The sequence below is a fragment of the Podarcis vaucheri genome (genome assembly GCF_965113315.1).
Source record: "Podarcis vaucheri genome assembly, chromosome: 12".
NCBI lineage: Eukaryota > Metazoa > Chordata > Lepidosauria > Squamata > Lacertidae > Podarcis > Podarcis vaucheri.
This window is the reverse complement of record NC_138750.1, coordinates 62,307,393-62,320,746: the sequence shown is the minus strand read 5'-3', so window position 1 is coordinate 62,320,746 and position 13,354 is coordinate 62,307,393. Positions and strand designations below refer to the sequence as shown.

The 13,354-nt window shown below is 42.3% G+C and overlaps 1 protein-coding gene across 2 annotated transcripts in view; it reads left to right on the top strand.

Moving 5' to 3' along the window:
- The window catches only part of LOC309514855 (KAT8 regulatory NSL complex subunit 1-like), a 43,992-nt gene that overhangs the window by 1,486 nt on the left and 29,152 nt on the right, over window positions 1-13,354 (top strand). The window lies entirely within an intron of this gene.

Here is a 13,354-nt window from a genome sequence, read left to right as displayed (position 1 = left end):
TGTGCGACGTTTCGACGAGGTCTCACTCGTCATCTTCAGGCTGGTGCTTTCGGCTTCTTGTTACTGGAACAGAGCAGAATCTGGTGTTTGAGTTCCTATAAATACTGTTGAGGGGTGTGGTGTATAGCCTCCAACGTTCTGGGCAGAGAGGAAGTTCCTAGATTAGTGTGCCTTTTCTTCTTTTGTTCCTTAATTACTTGAGGGATATCTTGAGTGATTTCATGAGTGATATTCTGAATACCACTGGGTGGGTCATTAAGTGTAGATTAGTTGCTAAAGCTTTTGTGTCTTGACCTCTTGAGCTTGTGAAGAGTTTTTCTGAGAAGATGGCTGTGCTGCATTTAGTTGTACTCTGGCTTGGCTTCGTGTATAGGGGCGAGCTGTGGTTTTGTGCCTTGTGCCAGCCAGCTGGCCCCTATACACGAAGCCAAGCCAGAGTACAACTAAATGCAGCACAGCCATCTTCTCAGAAAAACTCTTCACAAGCTCAAGAGGTCAAGACACAAAAGCTTTAGCAACTAATCTACACTTAATGACCCACCCAGTGGTATTCAGAATATCACTCATGAAATCACTCAAGATATCCCTCAAGTAATTAAGGAACAAAAGAAGAAAAGGCACACTAATCTAGGAACTTCCTCTCTGCCCAGAACGTTGGAGGCTATACACCACACCCCTCAACAGTATTTATAGGAACTCAAACACCAGATTCTGCTCTGTTCCAGTAACAAGAAGCCGAAAGCACCAGCCTGAAGATGACGAGTGAGACCTCGTCGAAACGTCGCACAGACACCCCGACTCTTACACGGGAAGACACCCGAAGACACCAAAACCTGCATTCCTGTACCCGTGAAAATCTACGAAAGCATATATATATATATATATATATATATATATATATATATATATATTTGTTATTGTCTGTACTGTGCTTTCCTTCCCGAATGCTGCTTGAGTGACTAACAAGAAAAACAGTTAAAATGCTAGAAACAAAAGCTGGTGGGGAAAAACAACAACTGAGCAAGATGATAAGGTTGAAATAGACAATTATGTGGGCCAAGCAAATGATGCAGTTATTTGCAATGCCAACGGAATCGTTTGTTTTGAGAGACAAGGCAACATTGGCATGAGAAATAGTGCAATAGTCACATGGCACTTGCTGTTGTTTCTTAGGGTTGGGAAGCAGTTCCCACATGGTGAAAAGGTCTTAAGTCATCCTTGCAGCAAGCTTTGTGAAAGAGTATTGGTTCTGTTCGTTCTTTGGAAACAATGAAACTGAAGGTGGAAGACAATATGCTGAATGTCACTATAGACTAGTTTATACAACCGGTGGTAATATACATTATCTGAGATTATTATCCAGAATTCATAGCTTCAGCCTTCAGAGATAGCATAGGTTACATAGGAAACCTCTGCCTTCATAGTCAGGGTGTCTGCAGTAATTTTTCCAGAGTGTAGCAATGAGCAGTTAGGTAAAGGTAAAGGGACCCCTGACCGTTGGGTCCAGTCGCGGATGACTCTGGTGTTGCGGTGCTCATCTCGCTTTAATGACCGAGGGAGCTGGTGTACAGTTTCCGGGTCATGTGGCCAGCGTGACTAAGCTTCTGGCGAACCAGAGCAGCACAGGGAAACACTGTTTACCTTTCTGCCGGAGCGGTACCTATTTATCTACTTGCACTTTGACATGCTTTTGAACTGCTAGGTTGGCAGGAGCTGGTACCAGCAGTGGGCAGGGATTCGAACAGCCGACCTTTTGATTGGCAAGCCCTAGGCTCTGTGGTTTAGACCACAGCGCCACCAGCGTCTCTTAGTGAGCAGGTTAGTTTCTCACAAAAAATAACACCAATCCCTGCACATTTTGCACCATATCTCAGGTTTTTTAAAAAGTGAAATATTGGCATTATGGTTCTTAATCTCCTCTTTCCCCTTCCCTGCCCCAATGGAAGCAGGAACAATATTTTATGGGTATTTCTGATAAAATTCCTTTGTTCACATTCTTGAAGGAATTGGAAAACTCTTTGCATGGAACCTCGCCTGCCTCAGTTTTTTTAAGTTTTTCAAGAAAGTTGGTCCTTCTTGTTCAAGTGCCTGGGGCCACCAACACTTGTGGCTAATAAATAAACAACAAGCACCATAAAATAAAATAAAATAAGCACAGCTGCAGTTATCAATCCAGTACGAATTACGGGCAGGAAAAAGCCAGATTTCCACTTATCATTTGAAGCTATAGACACTACCTGGTGGGCCTGCCTTGAGAGGACATTCCACAGTGTTGACTTAGCATCACAACTGGAAAGGCTCTTTCGCATATGAGTGTCTGGGATGCTGATGACCAGAGTTTACAGGATAACGTGTGTGAGAAGGTGGTCTTTTTGTTTCTTAGTCCCCAGTGTGTTGAGGATTTAAAAAGTCTTCCCATGGCAGCAGAAGTATGGACTGGCAGTAGCTCAGTGGTAGACCATCTTCTTTGCTCAGTATAGGCAATGTTGAACTAGATCGGCCAGTGGTCTGACTCTGTATAAGCCAAGCTTCTGTGTTGCATAAGAACCTAAGAGCCTTGCTGGATCCGACCAAAGCCCCATCTAGCCCAACATCCTGTTCTCAGAGGCTTGTGGGAAGCCAGCAAGCAGTGCATGAACACATAGCACTCTCCCCACTTGTGATTTCCAGCAACTGGTATTCAGAGGCATATAGTTTCCAATACCAGAGGTAATATACAGCCATAATGGCTGGCAGCCAATGATAGCCTGTGAATTTGTGCAAACCTCTCTTAAACCCATCCAAATTGGTGGCAATTGCAACATCGTGTGGTAGCGAATTCCATACTTACCTGTGTGCTGTGTTAAGAGTTTTCTAGTTAATTATTGGTTTTATTATAGTGCATTGTGCAGAGAATCTTGGTTATGGGTGAGGTGATTCAGAAATAAAGAATACAAGCAATTTAAATAGATTATCTACTTTTTTTTAGCTTATTGTAAATCAAGCAGAATTTGAGTTACTGACTGACCAAGTCCAATGAGCAACTTGCTTGTAGTGTTCTGTATCAGTTGAAGCTTCAGAACACCTTTAAGGCTAGCATCATGAAGAGTGCATTATAATAACTAGGTAACTAGAGTACATAGAAAAGGTGTAGTTAGTGAGCCCACTGGAAGATTCCAATCCTTTCCTTGCATGTTCCTTGAATTGAAAGAGAGGAAATCCAATAGCACACAGTTTACTAAGAGTTCTTTCCTCTTGTCATTGCAGCAGGCACTAAACTGATCAGGCACTAAACAAGTTAATGATAGTTTGCGTGATCAATAACCCCTCAAGACAAAGTCAATCAGTATAATGAATAACACTCACTTGGTAGCACTGATAGTAGTTGATTAGAATCAGGTTCTCCCAGGTATGAATTCTACTTTTTTCCATTTGTTTATTAAGTTTGCTCTGTGCTGATGATGATCTGATTGTCCTGAAGTCTTTGCACAGGACAGAGATGGGTTATCAAATGCCACAGCTTCAGAAAGTAACCCTACTTTTTGGCGTACTTTAGGGTTTTGTGTGTGTAGCTGTAGTGTGACACATTAATCTGGCAGGTGTCTGTTCTAATAATAATAATAATTATTATTATTATTATTATTATTATTATTATTATTATTTATTATTTATACCCCTCCCATCTGGCTGGGCTTCCCCAGCCACTCTGGGCGGCTTCCATAAAAACCAAAAATACAATAAAATATCACATGTTAAAAACTTCCCTGAACAGGGCTGCCTTAAGATGTCTCCTGAATGTCAGGTAGTTGTTTATCGCTTTGACATCTGCTGGAAGGGCGTTCCACAGGGCGGGCGCCACTACCGAGAAGGCCCTCTGCCTGGTTCCCTGTAGCTTTGTTTCTTGCAATGAGGGAACCGCCAGAAGGCCCTCGGCGCTGGACCTCAGTGTCCGGGCAGAATGATGGGGGTGGAGACGCTCCTTCAGGTATACTGGACCGAGGCCGTTTAGGGCTTTAAAGGTCAGCCCCAACACTTTGAATTGTGCTCGGAAACGTACTGGGAGCCAATGCAGGTCTTTCAAGACCGGTGTTATATGGTCTCGGCGGCCGCTCCCAGTCACCAGTCTAGCTGCCACATTCTGGATTAGTTGTAGTTTCCGAGTCACCTTCAAAGGTAGCCCCACGTAGAGTGCATTGCAGTAGTCCAAGCGAGAGATAATCAGAGCATGCACCACTCTGACGAGACAGTCCGCAGGCAGATAGAGGAAAGAAATGGAATTTGTGGCATCCTCTGTTTTGTGAGAACCTTAATCATCTATACCTGAGCAGCATGCACATGTGAGAGACTCAAAATCATACAACTAAGCAAAAATAAGTCTTCTTGGAAAAGGTTGATGATCCAAAAGTGGTGGAAAAACCTTGTGTTTGGCCAAGTGATTTGAGTTTGATGTATCCTGATGGCAAGTAATGTGTAGTGTACACATACTGAGTTTGAACCTGGAATACCTTGGTGGCATTGAGTACATTGTTAACTCGGAATTTAATGTCTCATAAAGCTCCTATGTTGATTTAAAAACCCCAAGAAACTGAAACAGCCTCTGTGTTTGTGTGTCGTGTAACTATTAGCAATTATTAATCGGTTGATGTTTTGGCTGAAGAAGATAGATAAATTTGAGGAAGTAGTTTCTGCTTTTGCCGCTTTAATTGCACAAAGTACCTTCCTGTTAAACTTCTTATTTGGGATAAGTGTATAGAACCATTTGCCACTCATAGAATCATAGTATCATAGAGTTGGAAGACACCACAAGGGCCATCGAGTCCAACCCCCTGCCAAGCAGGAAACACCATCAGAGCACTCCTGACATATGGTTGTCAAGCCTCTGCTTAAAGACCTCCAAAGGAGGAGACTCCACCACACTCCTTGGCAGCAAATTCCACTGTCGAACAGCTCTTACTGTCAGGAAGTTCTTCCTAATGTTTAGGTGGAATCTTCTTTCTTGTAGTTTGGATCCATTGCTCCGTGTCCGCTTCTCCGGAGCAGCAGAAAACAACCTTTCTCCCTCCTCTATGTGACATCCTTTTATATATTTGAACATGGCTATCATATCACCCCTTAACCTCCTCTTCTCCAGGCTAAACATGCCCAGCTCCCTTAGCCGTTCCTCATAAGGCATCGTTTCCAGGCCTTTGACCATTTTGGTTGCCCTCCTCTGGACACGTTCCAGTTTGTCAGTGTCCTTCTTGAACTGTGGTGCCCAGAACTGGACACAGTACTCCAGGTGAGGTCTGACCAGAGCAGAATACAGTGGCACTATTACTTCCCTTGATCTAGATGCTATACTCCTATTGATGCAGCCCAGAATTGCATTGGCTTTTTTAGCTGCCGCGTCACACTGTTGGCTCATGTCAAGTTTGTGGTCAACCAAGACTCCTAGATCCTTTTCACATGTACTGCTCTCAAGCCAGGTGTCACCCATCTTGTATTTGTGCCTCTCATTTTTTTTGCCCAAGTGCAATACTTTACATTTCTCCCTGTTAAAATTCATCTTGTTTGTTTTTGCCCAGTTCTCTAATCTGTCAAGGTCGTTTTGAAGTGTGATCCTGTCCTCTGGGGTGTTAGCCACCCCTCCCAGTTTGGTGTCATCTGCAAATTTGATCAGGATGCCCTTGAGTCCATCATCCAAGTCGTTGATAAAGATGTTGAATAAGACCGGGCCCAAGACAGAACCCTGTGGCACCCCACTAGTCACTCTTCTCCAGGATGAAGAGGAACCATTGATGAGCACCCTTTGGGTTTGGTCAGTCAGCCAGTTACAAATCCACTGAGTGGTAGCATAGTCAAGACCGCATTTTACCAGCTTCTTTACAAGAATATCATGGGGCACCTTGTCAAATGCCTTGCTGAAATCAAGGTAGGCTACATCCACTGCGTTCCCTTCATCTACCAGGCTTGTAATTCTGTCAAAAAACGAGATCAGGTTAGTCTGACATGACTTATTTTTCAGAAATCCATGCTGACTATTGGTGATCACAGCATTCCTTTCTAGGTGCTCACAGACTGTTTGCTTAATGATCTGCTCCAGAATCTTCCCTGCTATTGATGTCAGACTAACTGGGCGGTAATTATTTGGGTCCTCTCTTTTCCCCTTTTTGAAAATAGGGACAACATTTGCCCTCCTCCAGTCTGCCGGGACTTCGCCTGTTCTCCAGGAATTCTCAAAGATGACTGCCAGTGGTTCTGAGATCACATCTGCCAGTTCTTTTAATACTCTTGGATGCAGTTCATCTGGCCCTGGAGACTTGAATACATCTAAACTAGCCAAGTATTCTTGTACTATCTCCTTAGTTATTCTGGGCTGTGTTTCCTTTGCTGAATCATTTGCTCCAAATTCTTCAGGTCGGGCATTGTTTTCTTTATCGGAGAAGACTGAGGCAAAGAAGGCATTGAGGAGTTCAGCCCTTTCTGTGTCCCCTGTTTGCATTTCACCATCTTCTCCTCTGAGTGACCCCACTGTTTCTTTGTTCTTCCTTTTGCTACGAACATACCCATAAAAGCCTTTTTTGTTGCTTTTAACCTCTCTAGCAAGCCTGAGTTCATTCTGTGCTTTAGCTTTTCTGACTTTGTGTCTACACATGCTGGCTATTTGTTTGAATTCCTCTTTGGTGGTTTCCCCCCTTTTCCATTTTTTGTACACATCCTTTTTTAATCTTAATTCAGTTAAAAGTTCTTTAGATAGCCACCCTGGCTTCTTTAGGCACCTTCCATGTTTCCGTCTCATTGGTATTGCCTGACGTTGTGCTTTTACTATCTCCCTCTTAACAAACTCCCAGCCATCATGAACTCCCTTTCCTTTTAGTATTCCTGTCCATGGGATCTCACCCAGCACTTCCCTAAGTTTTATGAAGTTGGCTTTCTTAAAGTCAAGAAATTGAGTCCTAGTATGCTTGGCTGCTCCTTTACGCTGTATAGTAAACTTCAGAAGAGCATGATCACTCGTGCCTAATGATCCTTCCACTTCTACCCCACTAACCAGGTCATCAACATTGGTTAGGACCAGATCTAAAATGGCTGTTCCTCTTGTTGCTTCTCCCACTTTCTGGACAATGAAGTTGTCTGCAAGGCCAGTGAGGAATCTGTTTGACCTTATGCTCTTGGCTGAGTTTGACATCCAACAAATATCCGGGTAATTGAAGTCCCACATTACTACTATCTCCCTTCCTTTTGCACTCAGGGGCACAGTAGCTCAGTATTCTGAATACAAGCCTGACCTGATTAATTTCAGTCTGAAATGGCAAGCTTCATATCTCAGTGGTACAGCACATTTTCTTTGCCTACAATAGGTCCCAGATTCAGTCCCCAGCATCTCCAGGGAGGGCTGGGAAAGGTTCATTTCTGAAAGCCTGAACAGCTACTGTCAATCAGTGTAGACAGTCCTGAGCTACATAGACCAATATGGTATGACATGGGAGTTTCCTTTGTTCTGCTGCACATTATCTCTTGAATGATATTAAGCTGAGCTTGACTATTAGTTTCATTTTAGTAAGCTGGAAGTTAGCCTTGAAGCAAATGATGTTGTCTGGATCTATCTAGTTCTTAATTTATATAGCATCCAGTACAATAGTTGGTGCTTTATAAATAAAGGTCTTGAAAAAATAATCTGTATAGCATACAGAAGTTACTTGCAGCTAAGTTACCATCCACCTTACTATTATGTTCCAGTGTAAAAAGAAATGCAGATAAGTCAACAAGAGAGTTAGATGACAAAGGACAAATGTGTCATAAGCTTAAGGAGCCAAAAATGTAGAAAAGGCAACCCATGTATTACAGTTAAGATACAGTCCAAATCTTAAGCCGTCAGTCTAGGAAGTTGCAAAGCAGCTAGAATTCCAAATCACATTTCTGGCTTGCTCCATTTAAGGGTGTATTTATTTGCTGTTTACCAATTTACAAGATGCTGTAATCTGAATTGAGTTTTTCATGTCCTCGTGGAAGTCTGTTGTATCACTTGGAGTGAGTCATTACAGAAAGTGAAAAGGTTTGTTTGTCTTAACCTGTATTTAGTGTCACAGTTCACAGAAGACTGTTTTCTAGGAACATTTCTGGCAACTGGATGCCTGCACAGGAAAAAACTACATTGGGTTACAAAACAGAATAATGATTTGTGTATTGCCAATCCCATTTTTAATTTGAGTTTGATTTTTGCTTTTAGATCTCATTCTGGATATACTAGCTTTGTTTCATAATTTTTCTTGACTAGTTTTAAACTAATGTAGGAAGTAAAATTATGTTCAGGACAGGTTAGTGAGAGGCTGACAATACTGGAGGATGCTGTTCACTTCCAGCCATAATTGCTGCTAGTCAGGTGAGTGAAATTCTGCATGATAGATAGGCTCTGATAAATGATCCCAGTCTACAGACAAATGGATGGGAAGAAAGGAGGAAAAAGGGAAATGCTGGCACCAGTTCTTAAAATTACAGTTCAACCACCTAGGATGGAAACCATTAAGGGAATCTGAACGAGGTGACGGATGTGGGACAAGCAGAGCCAAAAGGCACCCAGCAGAGCTAATAGAATAGCTGATGAAACTACATGGAATGCTTTCATATTTAGTAACTAGAGAGTTGAGGTTGTTGAGCAGAAGGGAAGTATACTATGTCCTTCGCCAGAAGACGAAATGACCATTGAGAAGATCTCCACAAGTCAGCCTGGTCCCTTTCATTAGTCAGAGAACAAGCAATTCCAGAGAGCTGCTTCAGTATTTGGGGTGGGCAGATAAATTATGTTTTGAAATAGAAATGTGGTGAGTAAGAAGCTGGGGTGGGTGCCTTCCTCTGCTTGCTTTGGGTGGTAATATCCAGTAAGTGACCTTCAGTTGATTGAATGCATCCTTCACTGGAATGGGGAGAGAGGCTGTTTTCAGCCATTCCCCTTTTCCTGTAGCTTCCATGCAAGTCACCTCTTGAGGGTTAGGCTTCCTCTTGAAACACCAGAAATAAATTGTCTCATCTGAGAAGTGATAATGAAATAGCATTTTGCTATCCTTGTCAATAAGCACCCCCAACACTATCCAGCAGTTACTACTACTTCTTTGGCGATCATTCGTAGCCGAGTAAGATTGTCTTTCATGAACACAGTCTTAATGTTGTGTCTGTAAGTGGCTGTGGAGGCCAATTCTGGATCCACACGTCCATCCACAGTGAGGACATAGGTTTCTGGGTGCGAGTTGATCAATATGAGGATTTGCCAAACATGGCTTCCTCTTAGCTCGTTTCTGCCTCTTGTCCTAAGTTCATGCTTCTTCAAAGTCCATGACGCCTTTGGTAGAGGTTTTTCTCCAATTGGAGCGCTCACAGGCCGGTGTTTCCCAGTTATCCATGCTTATACTGCATTTTTAAAAGATTTGCCTTGAGAGCGTCTTTAAACCTCTTTTGTTGTCCACCAGTATTTCACTTTCCATTTTTAAGTTGGGAATAGAGTAGTTGCTTTGGAAGACGATAATCAGGCATCCGCACAACATGACCAGTCCAACGAAGTTGATGTTGAAGAATCATTGCTTTGAGACTGGTGATCTTCGCTTCTTCCAGTACGCTGACATTAGTTCGCCTGTCTTCCCAAGTGATACGCACATTTTTTCTGAGACACCATTGATGGAATCTTCTGAGGAGTTGAAGTTTATAAGTGGTCCATGTTTCACAAGCGTACAGTAAAGTTGGTGGTGCAGTAGCTTTGTAAACCAGCATTTTGGATGATGTCCATTTGTGGATGTCTTGATCCTCAAACACTTCTGTGCTTCAATTGGGAGAAAACTGCACTTGCAGAGCTCAAACGATGCAGGATTTCCACATCTACAGCCCTTGTGGAGGGATAACTGCCCAGGTAGGAAAAGTGATCAACACTGTCCAACATCACATCGTTAAGTTGGATTTGTGGTGCTGCAGAGGGGGTTGTTTTGTGCTTGTTGGTGCAGCACTTTGGGGTTTTTTTTGTTATATTGAGGAATAGACCAAGCTTTTCTATAAGCTTCTGTGAAGGTATTTCGGATGGTTTGGAGGTCATCCTGTGAGTGTGCGCACACTACATTGTCATCAGCATTTTGCAGCTCTATGACGGAAGTTATGGTAGCCTTACTCTTTGCTTTCTATTGTTTACTAGCCTGGTCTTCACTCTGAAGAGAAACGGGGAGAAGAGCGACTTCTTTTTATGAGCAAAAAGCAGATTACTTAAAAACGAAAGTTTGCTGCTGCTTTCTTTTTTAATATAGCAGAGAAGTGGCCTCCCCCACAGATACCAGGGTTAGTGACCTTAGGCATTTGTTGCTTGGGGTTGGGTGGGAGGATTGTGTGTAAAGCTGCCTAAATTCAGCCTGTGCAATGATGATGTTAGGAAAATATATCTTCCTGTGTCAAAGAGACAGGATCCCAGGGTTTACTAGGAACAGATGAACCATTCCGCCCCCCCCCCCATGGGGATTTCTGTTTTCGTTTATGCAGTTCGTTAACCTCAGTTTAATTTTCAGGTACAGTGCATTGGCTTTCATTTGCTCCTCTGAAGGTTCAGAATTCTCCTTATCTACATCTTATCTGGCTGATTAGAAGGTTTCAGTTGTGGATTAATGGTGTGGGAACGATGTCCTAGTTTGAGTTCTTTATATAATGAAATGTGGAAGAGAGTTACAGGTGAAAGGAGATGATGACCTTTTATTTTGTTGAGTGTGTTTGAAATGTTTGAAATGGAAAACTCTCTTCGGTTTACCAGAATAATAAAGACAGGCACGTAGGAGATCACTTTACTGCAGTAGTTAGGTCATTGGCCCAACTAGCTCAAAATTGTCTGCCTTGGGGGTAGGGGCACCATTTCAGTCTGAGGGCTCCATTCTCTCATGGGCAACCTTCCAGAGGCTGTGCACTTGTGGAGAGCAGGGCGAGAGGTTAAAGTGAGTGGAACAATGGGTGTAGCTTTTTCCTTGGCTGAGGTAGGCAACATTGGAGCCATGCAAAAGCCAAGAGGTTTCTGTGTGCACAGAAAATTGCTTTCTTGGGAAAGCAAGAGGTATTTTCATAACAATCAGGAAGGGTACAGAGCAGAGCCAGTCAGGGGTTGTAACCTGAGAGGGTCCCAAGAGACCTCTTTGGAGACCTGTATTTGAGCCTGCAGTTTCCCACTCCTACTCTGACTGGCAGAGGCTGCCCAACTTTTCAGACTGGTTTTTCACATTCCTACTGGAGAGATGCTGTAGAATGAATGAACTAAAGACTGTCTGAATGCAAAACATTACTGAACTATGGTCCTTCCCTAATATATTTGCTTGATTCAGGTATTATATTGTTAAGAATTTTAACATTGTATGGATAAAGCTCTTGTTTGTCCTTGAAGGTTTTCATGGAGCATGCTTTCTAGTACAAAGGTTTGGGGTGTGCCGGTAGTTTGCCAAATTGTATTAGTTTCCATTACAGTAAACTTACAGTTCAGAAGGTGCTATCCAATGCGCTTCTGGCACAATAAACCAGTTAGTCTCTAAGGTGTTACTAGGCTATTTACCATTCAGATGTGTTCTATTTCGAGATTGAATAATAGTGATTCATATTTTGGAGTAGGACTGGGCAGAAAATAGATTGAGATCTAGTAGATCTTGGGGCAATTTGCAACGTTTTAGCAACAGCAGCTGCTGAGAGGCTTAGAAAAATATAAATTAGCCTTCTTTGAATAAAGCAATCATGGAGGAAAAGCAAGCATTAATATTTGTGTGAATCTTTGTCCAAGGCTTCTGAGCCCAGTTCTGACATTTAAAACAAATTGTTGAGCTTAGTCTGTTCCTTATTTCTGAGTTTACAGAAGCCCCCCTCCCAGGACTTGATGTTCTGGTTTCAGTTGATGAACCACAAAAGTTCTAGACAAAAAAAAAACAAAAACAAAGTACATCCATCAAGTCTGAAGTTGGCTCGCCCCGACTTCAGGCTTGATGGATTTAGAAAAACATTTTCATACCTGGGAAATCAAAGTTGGCACAAAGAAATACAGTATATAATTTAAATAGCACAGTCCTTGTCGTTTTTACTCATAAGTAAGCACAGCTGAAATCAGTGGGACTTACTTTCTGTTGTATGTGTAGGATTCCAGCCTAAATGTCAGTGACAGGGAGGAAAAAGATGAAAGACCACCAGATTGCAGCCATGGGGGACAGGCATGCAGTATTAAATGTGTCTTGTCTGAGCGCCGGAGTTTCTCTCTTCAGAGATCTCAGTCCTATTGCATCTCTGTATCAAATGTAGTTGAGAAAAGTGATTATTGTTCCAAATTTCAGCACAAGCTCATTTGATGAGTGTGAAGTGGTTAACTCAGAAATGTCTCCTTGTGCCATTTACAGATGGATGGAATTCTGTGGATACACATTTTCTGATTTACTGGTGCCATTTTTTAGCATGTGTTCTTCTGATTATTCCTTCTCAAATTCTGTTCACATTTGCTTATGTGAGCATGGTTTGAATCAGTAATATTGCATAATGCAGCAACCTCTTGTACTGTTTGTTCCTACACGGTTATCTAAGACTTTGAAATCATATATATGAATACTATGATAGTCACCAACGTGGAAGCGAGTCTGCTTCTTTGAGTTAGCTAGGTCTTACTGTTTTAAGTACGGGTGCTGTTGAGGCACATTCTTGCTCACGAAGCTGTAGTTATTCAAGCTGTGTTGACTGCGCTTCTGCTTGATCACCAGTATTGTAGTATCGTTCTGTGTCTTTTGCAGACCTAGTTGATTTAGCACTCGCAAATAAAATGAAGACCTGGCTTAGCTCAGCTCCAGTAACCTAGAGGTCATTCCAGGGCTATGGAAATCAAATGTTAATAGGCTGAAAGAGCTGTCTGCCATATAAGTATAATACTAACTCATAAAAGGAGCCGATGCATAGATTAGATGGCTTTAGGACACCCACAAAATGTGCATGTTGTGCTTATTCTAATTCTCCCTTCTGTTGATGGTTCTGTTTTATGAGCTGTGCTGAAGAGCCCTCTTGGATTATGGTGAAGTTTTTGATAAATTGTATTCCAAGATGCTAGGTCATTTACAGCATCATGAGGAGAGGAAATGCAGTATGTTCAAAACAATTGCATTGCGTTCTCCTCAAAATACTTTCTCCAGCCAGGTTGACATGAGAGATGTGCTCCCTCCATACCTTTTTCAATGGACAGTCAAATAGTTACCAACCATGAATTTCTTAACAGCAGTAATACATCATTATGTTAAATTCACATGTCATCTTCAAGAAGACTTGAAATGCAGTCCCTCTCATTAAAAGGTAAAGGGACCCCTGACCATTAAGTCGAGTCACGGACAACTCTGGGGTTGCCGTGCTCATCTCGCTTTACTGGCTG